Below are 23,575 nucleotides of genomic sequence, written 5' to 3'. Positions count from 1 at the left end.
CATAGGAACACAGCTTCAAAGAGGTCATTTTCTAAAAACAACGACGCGTATCACGAAAAAGATACAGGCGGAAGATGGCGGTCAGGCTTCCGTTAGACAGACTGTATATTATATGGACGCATATGTACTATATGCATATACACAGTACCAAATGAGAAATGCTAACACCTAGAGTTTTCTTCCTGATTGTTTAAATATCTTCGAGATCTGGAAGGGTATTTTAAAAGACACCCTAGATATTGTTTTAAAATAAAACATGCAAAAATTTAGATTTTTTTCAGGTTTCACTATTTTTATTCCATTTTTATGTGAAAAATTAAAATTATTAAAATTGAATCATATAAATTTCCACCATGAGTACGTCTACAGGTAAAATCCGCCAAACAGTCAATTCATGAATGCCTAATTGTTGCGCTACGGCAACAATATTCTTAACAGAATGTTTTGGTCCGCTTGTTCGAATGATTATTTCCACCAAAAAAAAATCACGAATTTCGCGATACGTTGTTCTTAAAGATCGGCCATTTTCATAATACGTTTCAATAATTTTAATGCGTTGTTCTACCATGTAAGTATCAATGGCTAAAATTGTTTTGTACATCTGCCTACTTGGCAAATGTCAAAGAGACAAAAACAAGCTACGATCAAGGAATTATTCACTAATTCGTCTAGGCGCCACTTTTGAAAGACCATTTATAAAAATAAAAATTAAAATCAGCTTTCCAAGACTCACGTAAGTACTTTTCTAATAATTTTGATTTAAAAATGTTTTATTTGTATATATGAATCTATAACAGGTTTTATTAAACATTAGGGTTGGGTTAGTAAATATGAAATGAAATGAAATTATATATGTATATAAGTTTTCAATTTACGATTGCACGAACTATAAGATATGAATGGGTTTTTGCCACTGGCGTTTATTATATTTGTATAAGCAAATATAACCATTATAGTGCCTTACAGCTCGAAGAATCTGTTCACCATAATCTGGTAAATTAGAAGACTTTAAGAAATCAAAATGTAATCAAAATGTATCAGCCTGTACACAAAACTGTTCGGCTAGGAAAAATATTGCATATAAAATATTCTAAAGTTGTACAACTTTTTTTAAAAACTGCAAAATGCTTTTGGCTCAAGGCGGCGTAACTTTTACAAATCTGGCAATCCCGATAAAAAAGAGAACTCAAATCAGTTGACTTATAGCCAGGTGTTCTGGGTACCAGCAATTATAGTTTTGCAATATATTTGCAGCAAATTTCAAAAAGATAAATCTTGTTTTTGTGACCATAACAGCTGGTACTTCGATAAGCTTAAATCTAGTCGCAAAGGAACGTCGTGAGCTTTCGAGAGAAAGTGAAAGTGATGTCGTTGGCTAAAATGGGATACTGATACTGAAAAAGATTGTTCGATCCTCAGAACTCATTCGCTCAGGCAACATAGTCAGCCCACTAGCATTTCGACACCTACGTCGCTGTTGACAGCTTTTAAAAGTAGTAAGAGGCATCCGTTACTTGTGAACCAGTATTAACGCCGATAATAATAACAAATATATACAAGCATGTGTCTGCTTAAAGTCTATTAAGCTGCCGAATATATCCTTTGAAATAACATCGCATAGATTACCCGGACGAGATATTACTAAAAACAAAAGATATCGATCCTCTTGAATAAGTTCAGTGTCTTATATCTAGATTCTACATGGTATCATTAAAATGGGTAATCCAGAGAAGCGTTCCAAATGTGTTGCTAGTGCATGGCGTGATGTTTACTAATTTTATTTAAGACCCAATTATTTCTATGCTGTGAAAATAGTTTTAAGTATTGCCATTACATTAGTCCAGAATAGGAATCTATCTTAAAATTTATTACTGTTTTGTCTTTAATGGTCCATGGGTTGGTTTCATAACTACAATTCGTTGAGCCAATCCATTATATAACGAGAAGCCATTGAAAACTTATTTTGATATTTTTTATTTCTTTTGGCTAACTTCTTGGTAGTTTTCAAAATTTTGTTCAATCATTTATTTATGTTGATAATAAAACGTTAGACTGGCAAACAATTGATCTCAACCTTTAAGAAAATTACTATTACTAATTACAACTTTGATATTCAATGCAGTGGAATCCTAATAATTCGTAATCGCAATGGACTAGTTATATTTTACGATTTAATAAAACTTTCAATTTGGCGAGGCTCAAATACGAAAATTACAATATATGGAAAATCTTTAAATAAGGATCTTATAAATATTTATTTTCTAATAAAATATTCATGAATACAAAAACAAGAGAAATAAACTTAGCTGGACGTATTATTAAAAATTATAAGATTTAAGAATGTCTGTTATTTTGCGCTGCTTTAATCTCATTTTGCGTATATGGTCGACATCCTAAAGTTTTTTAATGGTGGACTTTACTTCTTTATATGTCATAAGGCAATAACCGCTCTGTTTGCTCTGTTTTTACGTACGCTTCTTTACCATTTTCTGACGCACCTAACTTTATCGAGTAAAACAACCATTTTTTCGAGAGACAAGTGCATAGAATTTCGGTTTGCATTGCGACTTACAAGAAACTGTCAACAATCAATTGAGATTTATAAGACTAGGCATAACTATCTAGTAAGTATTGTAAAAAAAAAGAATATTGGAAATAGCGAAGGGACCATTATGTTCTTAAACTTTGTGAATTAACGCGATTTTTTCAAAGGCCAACGGATTGTTTCGAGCCATTGGAAGTTTGTAGGGTACGAATTATCGAAACTGCACTGTATTTGAAAAATATATTCTCAGCTTTTATATGTACATGTTTGCCAAAATTAGTCCCTCCTTTAGTTATAGCTGAATTATTAAAAATTCTTTCCAAGTTCGCTTTCATTTTAAAAAATAGCCAGTTGCATTCCACTTTATTCTTTTAATTAAAATGCCGGCAGCCAAAGTAACCCTTAGGCAACAAGTGGCTAGGCAATCAGGGTATGGGAAACAAATACAAAATAAATTCCGACCTATATTTAATATATTCACAACACAAATGTATATACTACATGAGCAAACATATGTACTTCTGCATATACATATGTATGTGCATACCTCAATAGAGCTCACCAATTCGTCTCACCCTCAGCTGCTGGTGCGATTCAGTCAATTATATCCTTTGTCTTTTTCGTCATATGCTTCCAAATTAGCACATTTCACAGTTAGAATATGGAAGTGGAGTATGTTAACCCTGGACGTACAACGCTCATTTTACCCTATTGGAGTCTTTGATAGTCGTAACGATTAACCCCTGCAATGAATATAAAGAAATAATAGTTAAAAAGGAAAATACATTTATTATTTTATATTATTTATTGATAATATTTTATGTTTTTTAGACATATTAACCGAATATTAAATACATATAATTTTCCATATTACATATAGGGTTATTCAATAGGTGCGCTTCAACTTTTTTCCGAGAGGGAGGGCGAACGACGCAATATTTTTTATTTTTCGCTTGTCATTTGAAAACTTCATTAGTATACATTTCATCATGGAACGCTACACACTTGAGCAACGATTGCAAATCGTGCAAATTTTTTATGAAAATAATCGTTCTGTTGCTGCTACTTTAAGAGCATTACGGCCATTCTACGGTCCATTTAACAAGCCGTCCCGTTTTGGGATTATGTGAAGTCATTGGTCTACAGTAACAAGCCGGCGACGATTTGTGAGCTCAGAGCCAATATTGAACGCGAAATTGCTGGAATTTCGGCCGATTTATGCAAAAGAGTGATCGAAAATTGGGTTCAACGATTGGACTTCGTAAAATGTGCACGCGGTGGTCATGCAAAAGAAATCGAATTTCATACTTAAATGTATATGTTCAAACTCGATAATAAAAAAAAAAATTAGTTAAAAAAGTCAAACCGTTTGTGTTTTATTCAAAAAAGTTCAAAAGTTGAAGCGCTCTTACTGAAAACCCCTATACATGTATAATAAACAAAATGCTAAATAACTTCAATAAGAGATACGAAGTGGAACACGATTGATGTTAGTAAAATCGACTAGCAAAGCATGCCCAGGGTTAAGTTATGCATCTGAAAGGGTTGCGCATAGTCTTTCATTCTTCTTTCTTTTAAAGCAGCTACTAGAAATCTGTGTTCCTTTGATCTATTTACAAGTGGTACTTGATTTATGTAATCGTCTTTCTGAAATATAAAAAGAAAAAATTTGGATTTGTAGAAAAAAAAATTTACTTCGAAAGAGTTATATTTGCCTTCCTTTTTCGAAGTAATTTCACTGTGCTAGGTGTGAAAGAGTACATTGTCAGAATATTTTTTTGCATTTAAGCCGATTTTAAGCCGATAAGGCTTTCGTGCAAGTTCACACTTGTTATTCGAACATTGCGTATATACATACAGTGCTCACACAATTTATTCGTACACCCTGCGTAGTGCGTAAAAAACTTTAATTTTGCGCAAAATATTTGCTGTAACAATACACATATTTCTTTTGGGCCACTGTAAGAATGTTACATTCCTAATGAAATGCCGAAAACAAAACTTCCGTTATTTCAACTCATACTGAAGGGTTCCAAGGAAAACATGCAAACGTAGCAAAATGCTACTAAACATTTATTCGTACACTTTCAGGTCATGATATTGTTGGCGCAAAAGTAACAGTTAAAATTGTTTGTGTTCTTAGTTAATTGCTGAAAACTAAATAAGATTGATTTTTCTTAGTTTTTATCGCCCATTCAGTTTTAGTTGCGCGTAATATCTCGGTTGAAAATGACAAAATAGGACGAAGTGATGGGACCATTAGAAGTGCGCAAAAATTTTTTTAAATTGTACTTGGAAAACAAATCTCTGGGCGAATTCGGAAAAACAATTGGCAAATCGCTTTCTACGATGCAAAGTGTTATTGCTAATTACGTTAATACTGGTAAATTGGAAGCGTGAGGAACGCAGCATAGTAGCTTCAGTCGCGAAAAATCCAAAAATAACCTTCGGGATAGTATGCCGAAATATTCAATAATCTTTTCATAAAAGCCCACAAATAGTCCGTACCTGTCTGCATGACGCTAGTTACAATAGTAGAGTGGCACGCCGTAAGCCCTACATTTCGGATATTAACAGAAAGAAGAGATGGGAGTTCTCCAAACGCTATATAACTGAGCCAGATTCTCTTTATGAAAACCCTCCATAAGTTTGGCAAAAAGAAAATACAGAACTGAATGAAAAAAGTCGTATTCCTACCGTTAAGCATGGAAGAGGAAATGCAGTGGTTTGGTTTTGGTGCATTGTTGCATCTGGAGTAGAAAAGATGGTTTGTATTGATGATAAAATGGGCAAACATCTATATTTGAACAATTATTTGCATGGAAGTGCCGTTAAACTTGAACTGGATACTAAAGCGTTCATGTTTCAACAAAACAATAACCCAAAACACTCATCTTATCTCGTGCAAGTTTGGCTCATTTACATCTGTAAGCAGCTTAAAACTTCACCTCAATCACCGGATCTGAACCCAATTGAGCTTGTCTGGGAGCTCTTACAAAGGAGAATCAGAAAGCGCAATATAACATCAAAGCCGTCATTAAAGATAACTTTAAGTGTTGAGTGAGGGAAAGTTGCATCGACGTGGAAACAGTTATTAAAGCTAAAGGAATAATATTTTTGCATAAAATAGTGCTTTATTTCGTTTTTTGCCTTAAGTTCTCTAATTCCAGAAATGAATTTGGAAGTTTTTAATCCTTAAATATTGAATAAATATGTTTTTTTACGAATATATCCAAATTTTATTCTTTTATATAAATCGTTCTAAGTATCAGGATTATCTGTTTATAAATTGTGAGTATACGAATAAATTGCGTGGCCATTGCATGTAGCAGGTGGCGCTAAAGTAATCCTCATATCAAAAAATGCTATAAATTTTGCGATTGGCCCCTAATGTCAGTTCTGTTTTGACATTTGTGTAGTAAACTCATGCGAAATACACGTTAATAAACAATGTTACGCTACACTGCTCCAGAACGCGGAACATTGCTGGCTATTTATTTGACCAATAATCGGTCGGTGACTTTGGCACAACGCTGATTTCCCCGCCGTCCAACCTCTACTGGTGAAACACTACGACGTTTAGCCGCTCGCCTCGAAGAGACTGGCACAACACGAGATGCTGCCAGGCGTGGCAGACCCCGGAATAGCCGTTCGGCAGAGAATATTGCTGCTGTAGCCGAGGATGCCATGGAAGCGCCGTCGACATCGACCAGACGACGTGCCACGCAAATGGGTATCAGTCGACGGTCTTTACAGCGAATTTTGGTACAAGATTTGAAGATGTTTCCGTACAAAGTCCAGACGGTGCATCAGCTGCTAACTGCTGACCGCCAATCGCGTCTAACATACGCTCAAGCCATCCTTAATCACCACCAATAGGAAGATGATTTTTCATCAAAAATAATCATGAGTGATGAGGCCCATTTCCATCTTAGCGGGTACGTAAATAAGCAAAATTTACGCTTCTGGGGCACTGAAAATCCGCGTGTAACCGACGAAGAGCCATTACACCCGCTCAAAGTCACTGTATGGTGTGCTGTTTTCGCTGGAGGAGTCATCGGACCTTTTTTCTTCGAAGACGTCGCGGGCCAAACGGTTACTATGAATCGTGAGCGCTACAGAGCTTTGATCAACGAGTTCTTTTTGCCGCAACTTGATGAATTGGGATTGGAAAACATGTGGTTCCAACAGGACAGTGCAACGGCACACACTGCACGTGCCACAACCGATATGCTGAAGGATGCATTTCCCGGGCGCCTAATCTCCCGTTTTGGCGATTTGCACTGGCCAGCAAGATCGCCTGATTTGACCGCTCCAGACTTCTTTTTGTGGGGCTTTTTGAAGTCGCGGGCTTATGTTAACAAGCCTCAGACTCTTGCAGCTCTTAAAGACAATATCCGTCAAGAATGTGAGGACCTATTGCCGGAAGTTTTGGCCAAAGTGATGGAAAATGCCATAAAATGGGCTCAAATGGCAATCAACTGTGGCGGCGGCCATTTACCTGACATCATATTCTCGACTTGATGTGAAAAAAATTAAAAGACCAAATAAAAATAATCCACAAGAAGAATCAAAGTTTTTCATTTTTTTTTTAATTACAGCCAAAAAACATCGCAAGGTTACTTTTGCGCCACCTTGTATTTATGGCAAACGGCTTAGAAAAATGTAGACTACGGAAATAAAATAGCCTATGTGCTGGTAAGATTCAAAAGCAATAGAGAAAATGTTTGTTTTACATAGGAGATTATACAGAGGTTTTCACCGGCTTGACTTTTAATATTGAATACATTTGATGATCCACAGAATCTCTTTTATGAGACTAGAAGCAGCCGATATTGATGTTGCAATAAGAAGAGCAATTTCGCAGTTTCGCGAAGTATCAATCGCGAACAGTAGAAGAATTAGCGGCCGTAATAACGGAACAAACGAGTACGATTTTATGATCAATAAATAAAAATAAAAACGTAAAATACCCTTGCATTTTGTGAATTATTCTCCCGGCATTTAAATAGTAGTTAAACAAAAAACAATTTTAATGATGTTAACTAATCCAACCCAACGTTTTTCCACATTGCGATGTCCTAAAAATATTCATTGAACGCGAATTTCGGCAACTGTAATATTAAACAATTTTTATGCAAAGCCAATGAGCCAAATAATATGTTCATTTTAAAACCAATGAAACAGAGAAACTAAAAAGTGGTTGATTTTCTTGTAATTTCCGTGTTTGCAAAATAAATTATTTAAAATGTTTTAAAGCATCATTGAGGCGAAATTATGAAACAATTCCATTTCTTTAATTTTGATAAAAGTATTATGCTTAGTCTTTTCATAAATACTGCGACAAATTTTACTATGCGTACTGCGAGAACAAATTCGCAGAAAAAGTTCTGTTATTTTTGCTTTTATTCGTATTAATTGTCTACTTGTTGAGAAAACTAAATATTTCGAGAATGTTTGTTTACCGCACCATCAATAGTTTTTCCCAAGAGTCTGAAGTGACAGACAGAAAAAGAAGTGGTCGTCCACGCGTGGTTCGAACCAGAGCAGCCATAAAATCCGTTCCAGAAAGAATTCGCGGAAATCTCCTTAGAAAGAAGAAAATCAAGTACACGGAAATGAATTTATCGACCAGATCCATGTCAGGTCTAATTAGAAATGATCTCCACATGAAAACCTTCCTTCGCTCAACTGCTCATCTTTTGACAACGCGCTTGAAGAAAATTAGACTCCACAGATGCAGGCAGTTTCTTCGGTGGCATGCGGTCAACGGCCATGAAAATATTAACTTCACAGATGAGAAAATTTTTATTGTTGAAAAAGTTTTTAAACAGCGAAATGACAATATCTATGCTAAAACTTCTAAAGACGAAAAAAAATGTTGTTCTAAATATTCAGCGTGACCACCATCCAGCCTCCGTAATGGTTTGGTGGGGATTGTCCTGTATAGGCGTTATATCTCTTCATTTCTGCGGAAAAGGGGTTAAGGCCGGGGCAAAAGTGTACCAGGGGGATGTCTTAGGGGTGGTGAAGCAGTTGAGCAGTATGAGTTCAATGAGTTTTTTAGCCACTGCTATATGGTTTTTGCCTTATGGCCTGGAGCTTCCAGCAAGATTCCGCACAATTTTCTTTTAAATTTTCTGAGTGGATTTTTGTTATATTTATTCATTAAGAATTTGACAGCAAGAACTCAAAAAAAACCATTCTTGAAAACACCATAGACGATCCTGCCTAATTTCTTTCTGGCAACAAAGATAAGTTTCATGGTACATCCAATCCAAACAACAACGATGGCCAATACGTAGCTTGTAGTAACAATTCCAACAATTTGCTATACATTAAGCAACATTGGTTTCTATGCTCCACAAAAACAGCAATCGGCTACTGAAGGCCTTGTACGAGGGTAGTTATTTATATTTCAAACCTCTGGTGTTGTCAGGCACCATCTGATGTTTCCATTAAAGAGTTTAACCAATTACAGTCACTCACGTCTTTTTTAATACAGTTACGATATTTTTTGTAAAGTGTTCTATATTATATAATACAAAATAATTTTCGAAAATGAAAAAAAGTGTATTCAGACTTTTTGTTGCTTTATTTCATTTCTCAACATAAAATACAAAAAAGTGTCCACTCATTTCATTGTAATGCAAAAAAAAAACATACAGAGAATTCACGCCGCAACTATCATTTAGGTACCGCTATTCCTGGCGCAGGTTTCAAAAAACGAAATTGCATATTTAGTATGCGAGAGTTTGTAGAGTGAGTTCGACATAAACCATTGGACTGCGCACTTCGATAGAAAAGCGTTGCATCGTAAAATAGCTGGAATTGTGCATTTAAGTCCGTCAACAGTTCAGCACATTATTGAACGCTTTATGCATGAAAGTCGTGTGGTAAATAAGTGACGTAAGGCTCCAAATAAAACTTTCACGATGTACGATGGAAAAATAAAATGGCTGGCGTAATCGTGAAGACGTGCCGAATAACAACCTTTAAGTTTCTATGAAAACTAAGCAAAATCGAAGTTTTGGCTAACAGAGCTCTACGGCCTACATACTATATGTATGTGAATAATTATCAATTTAAATATTGTATTAAGGCTCAGTTATTGGCAAGTAGGTATAGGTATATTTTGTTGTTTTGACGAAAATACTTCTATTAGTAAAAAAAGTAAAATCTTAAAACTCACACAACTCTATTAATTTTTATTCAATTACAGTCAAATATAGCTCATTCGACGCAAAATTAAATTTACTATAACAGTAGGGTACTAAAAAAAATCCTCAATATCGGATAATATTCTTTCGAACTAAAAGAACAAATTCGAAATCGGATGGAAATTGGCGAAGTTAGGAGTGATTCTTCAAATCAACCTACTGAAAAACGGTTTTATGGCCATAAAACGAGATTTTGGGGCTGTATTGGAAATTTCTCCTATACCACTTTTCTTAGTTTTACTATACCTACAAGTTGTACTAGGTCTCCATAAAAGTATAAAATCACTGTCGCACAGTGTTATCAGATCAAAATCAGCTCTTAATATTCAAAATAAACCTTGCCCCAAACACGATATATTTCCCATTTACATAACATGGGATTTTGGTACTTTTTGGAATAAACCTTTTTTTCTCTAGTATGCTAATTTACAGCGATGAAAAACACATTTTCTGATGGCAGTTTTAACTCTCTACAAAAAAGATCTCATATAATTTTTCGATAAATTGACTCCTTTAAAAGTTAATCGAAGTTAAAGTCGAACTGTGTGTAAATTTCAATGGACCACAGCCAAGTAAAAATTATTCAAACATTTTTCCATTTACAGTATCTAATCAACTAATATTTCTGAGAAAATTCATCAATTTTTGTCCATTGCTATGAAAAGTCTTTTTCAATTATTCTTAAAAGCAGCAGATGAACAAAGTTTTCAGGACATAGCATTGTTCGTCGTTTTTGTGCATGTTCCATTTTGGTACACGGCACCGCTAGCTGCAGCTGCACCGAATCAAGACCTTGAATTCATCAAATCTGTTTACCAATATAGAACGATCGATAGAAATCTGTCCGATGCAGTTTTCAGAAAATTTCGGAATCATCTATGGTACTTAAGTCCTGAAACAGGGGCTCAGCACTTTTCGATAAAGGTTTATCTTATAGTTCAAAGCAAAAAATGGTAGAAGCATTGAGCGTGAGCGATGGCGATCAGTTTGATGCTCCTAAACGCTTCATATTTAATTCCGATGATTTCAAATGGTTTATAAATAAAGACAATTCTTTAAAAATTTTTGAAAGATTTGATATTAATACCAGCTTCGGAAAACTAAAAGTTTAGGGGGCGTCGCAATAATAATCAAATTGGTAAATAACGGACACCCTAATGTATAAGTATATGACCGTTAGTTCGTCGGTAACCCCAGAGTTTAAAGTATTTTGAGTCAAACCTCGTCACCTGGGCTCCGAAATTTCCCTCAAATTACCGATTTTAAAGTCAAATGCATTTTGGGATGGAGAATTTGTCACATAATAATTGCTGTGAATAGTTTTTTTTTACCTATTTCGCTTTTTGTTTATGTTATCAACAATTGAAGTTTTTTGCATGATATTCTTGTAAAATTAATATCTCAGAAACTGCAATTGATAATTTGATGAAATTTATTTCGGTTACCGAAAAATGTTTACTCTATCGATTTAACGTTCATACACTGTGTATTTGTTGAAACAATAATTTTTAACAATAATTTTTATAAACAATCGCAATTATTTTTGCGTTCTTCACGCTCTAAATGCACAATATTACAGTCCAATTAAGCGCACAATGCTCACCTTTAATAATCTGTAAAAAAAAGTTTGTTCATCCAATCCGTTCTGAAGAGATCGAATTTTTTGTCAAACTGTGTAAAGTTTTGATGCGCAGTAAAGGTGCAACGCGACGCGCTTCGCAGTTGGTCTTGCATTGTCCCATGGGATCATACGCTAAAACGTATAGCACTTAAAAAAGGCATAAAAAGTATTAAAGATTCAAAAATGTAGTGTTTCATTACTAGAATTTTTATTATTATACATACATCCATATCAACATGAAAACATACAAAATTTAATTAGTAATAATACTCTCGAAACAAGATGTGTCCTCGGAGAAGATTTTACTTCGAATCTTTTTGTTACTTGCACGTTCGAAGTAATGAAATTGCCGCGCTTTTTTTATAGCAATTGCCTCATTGAAGCGTTCGGAAAATTTTTGTACATGTGCATCAAGATCTTTTTGCGAACAAAAAACAAAATCTATCGATTTAAACGCATCTTTGGCACATTCGAAAAGAACTTTAGCGTCGCGAATATGATTTCCAGCAACACGCTGCATACTTGCTTTTCGGGCTAGCCTTTTAACTACTCGGCCGACCCCATCGCACGCTTCCTTGCCATGGGAAGTCGCGAAGAAATTCCATTCGGCATCGATTCCGAAATCTTTTTTGTGGTAATATAGGTTCAAAAAGTTAGATTTATTCTTGTACTGCGATGCAGCTCCATCAGAAAAATAAGAAAACTTTTTTATATTTCTGGATCCAAATTTGCTTTTTAGATACTTAACAAATCTTGTGCTGAATAAGTGAACCGTGGGTTAGTTTTTCAGAAATGATGACAAAGCTTAAATGATGCTGTTTACCATCGATACAATAGTAAATTACATATGGGGGAATGGTCACTTGTGTATCTGACCAGTGATGAGCTTGGATCGCATCTTGCACTTGAATTGTGTAGTTTTCTGCAAAATCTAACGTGACTACGAATTCCCCATCACTTGCAGTCGTGCTTGATAAAAAGTCGTGCTTTAACACGGATGCTAGATCTTCTCTTAACTTTTTCAAAAAGCTATCTTATGCGTCGTTTGTTCTATATCACACCTGCAAAAAAAGTGTACAAGAAATTGCACTGCTCATTAATTTCAAAAAATTTAGTTAGCGATTAGTGCTGATCCATTGGGTAAACGTGAATTCTTCAACGTTATTTTCAGCCAATATTTTTTGCAGTTCATCAATGATCAGGGCCACTCCAGGACATTTTTACATTCCCCAAAATAACAAACTGACGTTGAATTTTTGCACACAGAACGCTTTATGTATGTATATAGATTCTTTGCAAAGTTCTTGCTTGATTTCATATATTTTTAAAGCCACATTTTGATGCATTTTGCAAACACATACATTGTGCGTGCCGTTTTAGTCTGCAAAAATACATTGACGGGGTCTGAGGTATCGAAATTTTCATAAACTAGTCTGAATGTCAGGATACTCTTCTTTTCCAATTGTTTGGCTTTTATTGCCATCCTTTCGAAATACTAAATGTTTCACGCATTTGTTTCGATGTTATCTCATCTGGTACCGTTGTTAAAATTTGAATTTTATCATTTGTATTTTTTTTTTCTTACCTAAAGCAGACTTTATATTCTCCACTAATGCTGAATTCAAAATTTGTTTTCCTTGTTGAACATTTACTCTCGCTGTATCTTCATTTTTTTCGTTGATGATTTCTGCTATTATCTCTTTGACATTGATATCACTTAATTTTGAAAAACGTCTTTTTTATTGGCGGTTCACCAAATTCCTGTAAAGTATTGTTCACCTTTCCTAATTTTAGGTCATTCTGAATTTCCTGGTTTTCAAAATTAGCTTCACTATCCGAACATTCTTTTGCATCAGAAGAAACTTCAGACTCATCGTTTTCTGCTCCTTGGTCAGCACTAGAAAAAATTAACACGTTAGGAAACCTCAACATAGTAACACTATGCTGGATTCCGGGACATGAAGGACATGAGGGAAATGAAATGGCTGATGACCTTGCAAAACAAGGAGCAAATATGCAACTTACTGGTCCTGAGCCTTTCTGTGGACTGACAAAAGGCCACATTAATGAATTCCTTAGGAAATGGGAAGAAAGAAAACTTGCCGCACACTGGCTAAACTGTGCCAGTCAGCGTCAAGCCAAACTATTCCTAAGTCCCAACAAAGGAATATCTGACAAGCTACTCTCACTAAGCAGAGTAGATCTGCGTCTTTTAACAGGATATCTTACAGGTCACTGCAGCTTGAGGTATCATCTAAATAATATTGGTCTATCTGAGACCAATGTCTGCCGCTTTTGCGAAATGGACATAGAAAGCTCAGAACATGTGCTTTGTGGATGTCCTGCGTTGGGCAGATAGAGACTTCATCACCTTGGTGGTATCGTAGTATCACCATGCAATCTTTGGAACAACAAACCCAAAATTGTGCTAAAATTTTTAAAAAGCCTAAAACTCTAGGGTTACAAAATAGGCCTTTCACAATAGATTAGCTCTGGTCGCAGTGCGTAATGGCCTTCTAATAATAATAATAAAAAATTAATCAAAATTTTCTGTCACAAACTTTGAGACCTTATTCACTTTATTTGCTTAAATAATAACTATTCGATGCACAATATGTATAAATATAAAGATTATACCCACTGTGAACTTGGCCGTAGGTATATACACTGCACTTTCAGTAATACTTTCATCTCGATATATCTTCATACGATATGATTTGCAAACGTATTTACCGATATATTGTTCGAACATCCCAGTGAGCGGATATTTGGAATAAATTATGACGTACGCAACTATGACCTTTTTCCCCAACACTAGAAGTTGCAACTGTACGACTCTGCAAAGCCATGTTCATGCAAATTCGAACGCTCTATCTCTATCTAAAAATGCATTTGATTTTAAAATCGGTAATTTGATGGACATTTCGGGGTCCAGTTGGAGTGGTTTGACTCTTTTATTATTACATATTTGATCCAAAATGAATTAATTCAGTACAAACAAACAATAAACTAACATTTACCATGCATGTTTGTTCTTACACTGTATTGGTTCAAAAAAGTGCGAAAGTTATTAGGGCCCATGCTGCATCTACATAGACGACGATCTCGTTTAATTACATCCCCAGGAAATCAGTTGAGATAAGAGTAGTTTTATTCCCCAAGGAGAAAAATTCACACATACGATATCCAAGAACTTTACTTGCGGATTAGCCTATCATTCTTCCACATCTATCAAAAAATTTCCAGTCAGGGGTACGCCTTGGGGGGAGGTAATCTCACCACGGCTGTCAATAGTCTTCTACAAAAATTTAAAGATATTGGAAGAAAGATAAATGCATATCCTGATGATATTGTAATAGCAATCAAAACCCTTCCAATATTGTGTGATATCTACAAAGATATTTCATCAAAGTGTACCTTTTGTGTTAGATAGGTTGCCCAAAGATACGACAGCGTTGCACACCAGCAGCTGGTAAATTGGGAAAAATGGAGAATAGTTACTGGCCCTAAACAGTGTTAGTTAGGTCTACTATGGTATTGTACAATTGTATAGTGGAACGCCTCTGTGAACGGTGTGAATATTAAAAGAGCTGGCAAGGTTCTAAGGCTCGCATCTACTCATAATCGGTTCAATGTCAACCACTTCGACAAAAGATATATATACGACACTATGTACATATGTAAGTCTCCTTCTAGCAGATTTACAGGTAAAATACGCCGTTAGCAGTGAGTCAATAAGATTGAATACTTTACGTAAGTCGGCAAACATGAGCCACGATCACGGTGTGATAATAACTGGTATTTCCGAGATTTCCATACATGTATACGCTCCCTACAATCTGAACTGGTGGTAAGTATTACAGCCGTGATAAAGTTACAGTGGAGATGATATCTTAATTTTACATAGCCAGGTGGTAATAAAATTCCTCACAAAATTGTTGCAAATTTCAAAGGTGGCCATACATTTTTGGGCCTCTTTTAATGATGTGACGAAATAATTTCGCCCAAATGTACAATAATATGGGTTCCTGGTCATTGCAACATCGGTGGGAATTGTACGGTAGCGTACAGGTATGTAGGCTACTCATTTTTAAGAAATCTGTAAGAATAGCAAATGAAAAATAGTGTAATGAACGCGCCAGTAGAATCGCCCGACAATTATGCTGACTATCGATGCTACACTGATTTCCGATATAACGGGACACTGTGTAATAGGCGATTATGTATCTTCGACCTGTGGCTTGTCTTGCACTGGAAATTCACCATTTTAGGTAGACACTTAAGTAATGAGCGGGAAGATCTCAGTACTGTGGTCTGGCTTCATTCATCTGTGATATTTGCGCCTTGCTACAGTGTAATAATAGGTAAGTCCAACGATTCTTCTCAGTTCCCTGACGTTCATTTTTGTTGTGGCGCTCGCTCCCAAAAAGCAGAAGATTGTTAAGCGTCGAAGCTAAACTTGTTAAGCTATAAAAAAAATCATTAGAATAGAATAGTTCAAGAACTATTTTGTTTTAATGAAAAAACAAAAATGTTCATAACTCCAATCACATTAATTTCAGCTCATTAAATAAGTATACATGCAGTTGAAACTCGATTCTTGCACGTAATGGAAACCGGGCTCGGTGCATGTGTCAACGTTGTCGCAAGTACTACGATTTTTTTTTTTCAAACAAAATAAAATATTTTTTTAATGAAAGGAATCCAAGTTTATTTGTTCTTATTTTATTAATAGAATACACTTTATAGCAATACGTTTCAGTTGAAATTAAAGAAAATTTATTTTTGTTTGTTTTGCACACAGGCGCTTGTTCAGTACCACACTGTTCTAGTCCTCTGCAGCGTCATAACATTGTTTAACCAAGCATTGTTTTGTTCTGCCCAATCCACGTATATATTGAATGCTGATATTGTCTCCTCCGATGTAATTTTATTTGTATTTAGCATCACGACGTTAGTTCCTTCACCGACGTTTCGTCGCCTTCAATACAGTATTCTTCATTTAAAGCTGTGTATTCCGAATGAGGTTTAACAATCCGCTGCAATGGTTCTGCCCGAAGCAAAGTTGCAATGAATTGAATATTGGATGCATCCTCCGAAAGACTAATGATATCATCACAATCCCAGTCAACCCCTTTTTCAAGCAGTTTTTGAAATGATGACTGAATTGAGTAGCAGTAAGTGCATCCCATGCCCTAGCTAAAAAGCATATTGCATTTTTCAGGTCGATATTTCGCAGTGATTCATTGGTAGTTTCTCCACGAACAACATGTGACTTAAGAGGAATTTTTTGTTGTTCAGTTTTGTAATGTTTTGGCCTGTATTAGAGCGGTACAGTTCGGTGGAAAACACATTAATGATATTTGGCCATCGCAGCTTTTTAACTCGCCTTCGTTGGGATGACATGTATCATTATCAATGAGAAGAAGTGCTTTTTTCGAAAGATTTTGGGCACAATTAAGCAGTTTTTGATCAAAAACAAGATTCTTTCATTTGACAAAAAATTAGCACTGGAGCAAATGTTCTGTGAAACCATTCTTCAAATAAAGCCAAAGTCATCCAAGGACCTCTATTTCTTTTGTAGAAAATGGGCATCAAAATCCCAATATCCATTATTTTTACTTTATGATTCCAGCAGCATTTGTGCAAGCAAGGAGCGTTATTCTCTCTTTACTGGGCATAAGAGCCGAGGTTTCTTTTGAGAGCACAAGAGCTTTGGGTAAAAGCTTCTAAAATAAGCCAGACTCATCGGCACTGCATATCTGCTCTTTTGTCAAATTTAAAACCATAATTGTTTTGTTAAATTTGTGGAAGCCTCCAGGCTTGAATTTTGGCATGTAATAACTTGGCTTTCCCTTTTACTTATCACTTGTAATTGGTAATTTTTTCGTCTTTTGATCCGCAAACCAATTGGACAAAGCCTTTCTTATTTTTGGAAACTCAGAAATCTTAAGAGTTTTCCTTTCCAATACCTGGGCCGGATTCAAATCGCTTAACACACTTCTTTATGGAATGTTCCATTTTCTATGCAGGTGAAAGTTTTTAGCTAATGCATTCATGAAAATTGCCACATTTAATTTGTTCAGAATGTCAGTCAACGCAAAACTATAATTTCGTCAGCAAATGAATTAGAACGTAATTTCTCCTAAAAATTGTGTCGCAAGTATCGAGGTGTGCAAGCATCCCGTATGTTTATAAATAATATCACTCAGACAAACTGATAGAGACAGTAAACTTAGAAATAAAGCTGTTTCACATTGTTGAAAAGCAACTGACAGCTGAAAGTCATGAACACAATGCCGGTATCAAACTAATGCTTGCTAGTATCATAAGAAGCAAACCAAATAACACATGCGCGAAAAAGTCTCGGACCTATAGATGGCACTAGTTTTATTGCATTCACCTCTTCTTTCAGTTAGTACTGACCTTAAAACGAAAGCTGTTAAAATTTCATGATATTCTATTCATTAGTTCGTGAGTTATTGTGCTAAGAGTGACGCTACTTTTGTTGATATTTTTAAAACAAGGGATAAAAAAGAATTTAGTGTTTTAATTTTATACTGCTTCTTGATAGAAAAAAAAATACCGCTCAAGCGAAGCAATGGCTTGAAAAATGTGAGGGCTCCGCTTCATTAGAAACAACAATAAAATGAGGGTTTGCTGACTTCAAGTATGCTCGTAGATCCACCGATGCAAAATGCAATGAACTTTCAAATGAAGCGGTAACACCTGAAAACATAAAAAAAATCCGGAAAATCATTTTGAATGACCGAAAAGTGAAGTTGCGTGAATTAGTCGATATCGTAAAGATATCAACAGAGAGCCTCTGTACAAAGTGGGTGCCGCGTTTGCTCACTGTTGAGCAAAAACAAGAACGTGTTGATGATTCTGAGCAGTGTTTGTCCATGTTTAAACATGGAAGTTTTGCGTCGATATGTGACAATGGATGAAACTTGGATCCATCACTTCATTTCGGAATCAAAACGATCGTCATCTGAGTGGTTAGCAACTGGTGAACCTAGCCCAAAGCGCTCCTAAGCACCACAATGGGCTGGAAAAGTTATGGCCTCGGTATTTTCGGATGTGCATGGTATAATATTCCCCGACTATCTTAAGAAGGGATATACCACCAACTGTGAATATTATATAGCATATTTGGAGCATTTGAAGGACAAAATTTAAGCGTTCGCATATGATAAAGAAAAACAAATTTGTTTCATCAAGACAACGCAGCGTGACACAAGTCTATCAAAACAATGGCAAAAGCTAAAAGAATTGAACTTCGAATTGCTTCCACATCCGCCGTATTTGCCATATTTGGCTGCCAGCGAGCACTGGTTGTTCGCAATTCTAAAGGAAATTGTTAACACTGAGGCTGATTTTGAGGAAAAAGATAAATCGTTCTACAAAAGTTGTATTGAAATGTTCGAGCGTCGCTTGAATGAGAATTAAGGACAGAAAATAATGAACTATAATCAGATGAAGAAACACTAACTAGAGAAATAGAATGGATACTAAAAACAAAGACCCAGCAAGAAACGTAAAACTGATTCCTCTTCTGAACAAATAAATATAATTTCGCAAACTGAACCCCTCCCATTTCTAAATTAAATATAATATAAGCTATTGAAAATGCAACACCACTGATGCTGCTCGAAAATTTAACTTTAATTTATGTAGTACTCCTACCTCAAACGCAATCCAATATTTACAACAATATTTTGATGAAACCCACGGTCAGAAACAGCAAAAGGATAAAAATGCAATTCTCGCTTGTGCTACTATCTGACTCCTATAGATATGGCGTTCTGCACAAATGTAGTAAAATCCGTGACTTCATTCTATGTAACAAATATGATTTAATCCTCTAGAATTCAAATTTTGAAAAAAAAACAACAGCTGTATCTAACTACAAATCCTATGAAGATGCAGTCGTTGAAGTGGTATCCGAAGGCACCATATTTGCTACTAACTTCAAAGGCAATTTAACATATGCAAACACGAGCTCCTGCTTAGACGGTGCGTACGTTATAAATTTTACAAATGAAACAATGGGCATAAACAAAGTAGCTTATAACAAATTGGGCTACTGTAACTAAAGGAATCTTACTTCCTATCGTTGAAGCTAGTCTAATTGAGAAAGGGATAGACATTGATCTAAAATACCTCCACAAACTTCATCTAAATAACGTAGAAAAAACTAAAAATTGTATCAATAACAAATTACTCTTCCTATTGATTTTCATTACAGTAATCACAGTTCATAAAATGTATGAATCAAAAAAATCGTCACTAATAATACCCATTATCGAACCAATAAAAATTAACTACCCATCAGCCCGACGTGCTTATTCTTAAAAAGGAGGAAGTTAACACGTTGCTAATGCTAATATTGTGTAATCCACAATTATTGGCTTTGCCTTATATTTTTCTGCTTGCATTATTTCCATAATTCAAAAACTGAACTTTCAGCAAATTAAAAGTCATTGCCTTTGCCTTATATTTTTTTGTTTTATTACAATTGCATTTGCATAATTACATTGTTTATTCTCATTACAAAGGAAGTGAGCCAGACACCTAAATTAAAAATATGTAGCAACAAACTTTTCTTTAATATTAAATCTAAAGAAAATTAATTATTTGTAAAAAGTACATACCAAAAATTAACAATAAATAAGAATAAGCAAAATTTCATCTCATTGAAAAAAACTTATTAATAAATAATAATTTGATTAAACTAAACTTTATTATAAAAACAGAGAATTATTTAAGAATACGCAAATTTTCATTTCCTTAAAAATACTTATTAATAAATAATAAAGAACTTAATTTATTAATTAAGCTAAAACTTTATTATAAAAAGAGATAATTATTCTTCAGTGTGAATCTCAATATGAACTAAACCTGTGTTTTATTTAGTTTGAATCTTAATCTTAAACGTAACCTGTGCTATCTTATCAAAATAAACCTGTGTTTTCCTAGTGTTTACAAACCAGTGTTTTTTTTTTGTACGACGGCTTGACACACAACATAACTTGTATGGACACGTTTTTCTTTTTTCTCTAAAACATTCTTTAAACATAATGTAAATAGGTGAAATATGGGTTTGTAAATAATTAGGAACTTAACCACAAGTTTTTCGGCAAGGTAAAAATTTTGCAGGTATTGCGCGATCTTGAATAAATTCAGGTAGTCAAAAGCTATTTGTTTAACCTTCATACCTGGGTATGCAAAACTGTTTGTATGGTAATTTATAACTTTAAGCCAAGCCAATCTTCTACTTGATGTTAAAAACTACTTGATATAACAAGAAACATTACAAGAATTATTAACGTCCACTTCCACAAGTCTTTTCAATAATAATCATTAAATGTTTGTCTTTTGCATACGATACATTCAAAACCAACCATCATAAAGTGTGTGCTAAAAACTTATTATTTATGCATTGGAATCAAAATATTTTAAATTAAAGGAAATGTGTGAACTGTTTTTCAAAAGATGGTCCATCACACAAAGAAACGATTGAAGCACGAGAAAAGAAGGGGACCTTGGTGCAGAGACGTTTTCATAAGTTACTAGTGTTGATCATCGATGACCAAAACCAGTGTATGGTATTAAATGGTGATAGTTCAGCTAAAAATTTCATTAAGGGGTAACACCACTGTAGAAATTTCAAAAAATTGATTTTTTTTTTATAAGCTTAAAAATTCTTTGAACCTTTTAAAATACAGAACAAAAAGTTGTATACGTTACCGAAGTCTATTTCATAAATATTTTAAGCTTTTAACCAAGCGTTAGTGACTGCTACCTAACGACTTCTCCAAATTTCCAAACTTTAAACGCGTTTTTCTCAAAACACATTTTCTGAAATTGGCACGCAGCATAACTCAAACAATTTTAAATATTTTTAATCAGGTTTTTCACTACGTCTGTATAATAACCTTCTTAAGAGAAGAGCGTAGGGAATTTTCGATAGATTAATTTAAACGATTGTTATAATTATTTAAGTGCCGTTTTTTTAGTCCAAAATAGAGTTTTTTCCTTCAAATGCTTGCTAATTCCACAAAAATAAATATTTTTTAAATCCCCTACGTGTTTCTCTAGCTATTTTTATCTAGATTACGAAAAAAAATTTTTCTTTGTTCCAGATTAAAATTTGCACCCTCTGTGCTGCGTGCCGCGGACCTCCTTCAAGAGAAACCACATTACAAAAATGTCTCCAATGCCGCCATTTTGTAAAATTTTTCGATCAAACTTTGTAGTTTTGTATTTTAGTATATAAGTAATAACTTCCCAAATCAGAGTGATTGTTTCCTCTTTCCTTCTATACAAAAAAATTCTTTAAAAATCGTGTTTATTTTACGCGTGTACAGTGGTGTTACCCCTTAAGCGACTTTTCATAATTCTGCAAATTCCCTGCTCAGGGCTATAAATGTTAAATGCCGAGAGCTATTGGTACTATTGGTATTATATGAAATTTTCGGTATAGGTAAGGTATATAAAAGTTTCGCTTTAATCATGACAGAAAATGCTCTCGATTAGCTATGATACAAATGAGGATGGATTTTGTATTTTTCCGTACATACCGATGTGTACATCACCAGCTTAAAAAACCGTTTAACAAGAAATACGAGCGGTAACTTGATAAAGAAACTCTTCGTTTTTTTTGCAATCAGCGAACTTGAAGGTATACAAACATAATAAAATTGTACCTATGTATTTATACATATATCTGCAAAATCTGTCTTGATTAAGACTAATAAGATATTATAGATTATACGCCTTCATTTTCCACAGTGCAGTGCTTCATTTGATTTCTTTAGCGATTCATATTTTTGCGCCATGATATTTGAGGCTTGTAACTTTTCTTATACCTGAGGTCAATAATTGCTTCGGTTGAAGATACTGTTGAAAACAGCTGTTTTACGAAGCGGAAACAAGGAAAATAAAAAAAGTGTTGTAGAAAAAAGGGGAAAAAATATTGGAGGAACTACATGCAGAAGTGGATAGTTGAGGCGACAAAGAGAGTATTGGTCAGTATGCGGACAAAATAAATGCTATTATTACGCCGCTAGACAATCTTGACACCATCAGCGACAATGATGAATTCGATGACAATATCCAACAGACTTTTTATTTCATCAATTTTTTAGAACATGCTATAGTCTTCTACCTGTTTTAAGCAAACAAAAATCCATTTTTTCATATAAGCGGAGTGTATAGGAACCAAACTGCTTAACATTTTTTCTTCGATTCCTAAACTTTTTACTATTCTACAAAATTTTATAAATCTGGTAATCTCTGATTTTTGATCTTAAGAAAGAATTATTAGGAGTTGAAATTTTCTCTTACCTTCTGAAGGATGTATGTAACTACATCTTTATCATCTTCATCTAAGATCAGGAAAGAAAACTAAATGAATATCACATGGGATGAATATCAATGGATTAAATCGGTCGTGTATAATATATTAGTTTTTTTCACCGAGAGCTCGTAATTCGGTGATATTTGGCAATATTTGTTTAAAAATTCGATTTTCAATAGGTAATTGTGAGATTCTAGGCTTCAGTTTTCCCAAAAATATATAATTTTTCCGTATTTATTCATATAATATAATGTTCATAAGGTGGATATAGTTTGTGGCGCAAATAGTGAGTGTTCTAAAGTTCGAGGATATCATAAATCGATGTATCTTATCACTGTACACAATTTGATATGTTATGTGAACAATGCTATGTAAAATTGTGCCCGGAAGTTTACACATTATTAAACACGAGAAGTGAGCAACGAACCCGACACCAACCGAATGATATCCACGCACAACCTATTCGGCTCAACAAAATTAGAATACTCTATGCGTCACATATGTTACGGGGCCTTACTTAACATTTACTCTCACCACGAACTATGTGCTCATTCAAAGGAATAATAACCCAAATCTAAGATATTTCAAAACAGCTTTTACGTATATAACATATGTATCTAAATAGAAAGTTCGTAGAGATTACTTTCTGTGAAATATTTAACATTATGGTATTAAAATAATCCCTTATAGCCCGGCATTTTCTCCTCATGTGGTACAAATGCTGCTGATGTTAAATAACAGTAACGCACTTGCATGTACGCGCATATCTTGCTAAGAATGTATGATGCGCGCATAGCAGCAGGCGGGCATAACACTCACGCCAG

At 34.7% G+C, this 23,575-nt stretch overlaps 1 protein-coding gene across 1 annotated transcript in view; it reads left to right on the top strand.

Moving 5' to 3' along the window:
• Window positions 1-23,575, top strand: part of LOC129248797 (protein Wnt-10b) — a 167,697-nt gene that overhangs the window by 13,134 nt on the left and 130,988 nt on the right. The gene's annotated exons all lie outside the window — the stretch shown is intronic.

This window comes from Anastrepha obliqua, chromosome 5, assembly GCF_027943255.1.
Source record: "Anastrepha obliqua isolate idAnaObli1 chromosome 5, idAnaObli1_1.0, whole genome shotgun sequence".
NCBI classification, from domain to species: domain Eukaryota; kingdom Metazoa; phylum Arthropoda; class Insecta; order Diptera; family Tephritidae; genus Anastrepha; species Anastrepha obliqua.
The sequence above is the reverse complement of the archived record's forward strand: the minus strand, read 5'-3'. Positions and strand labels throughout refer to the sequence as shown.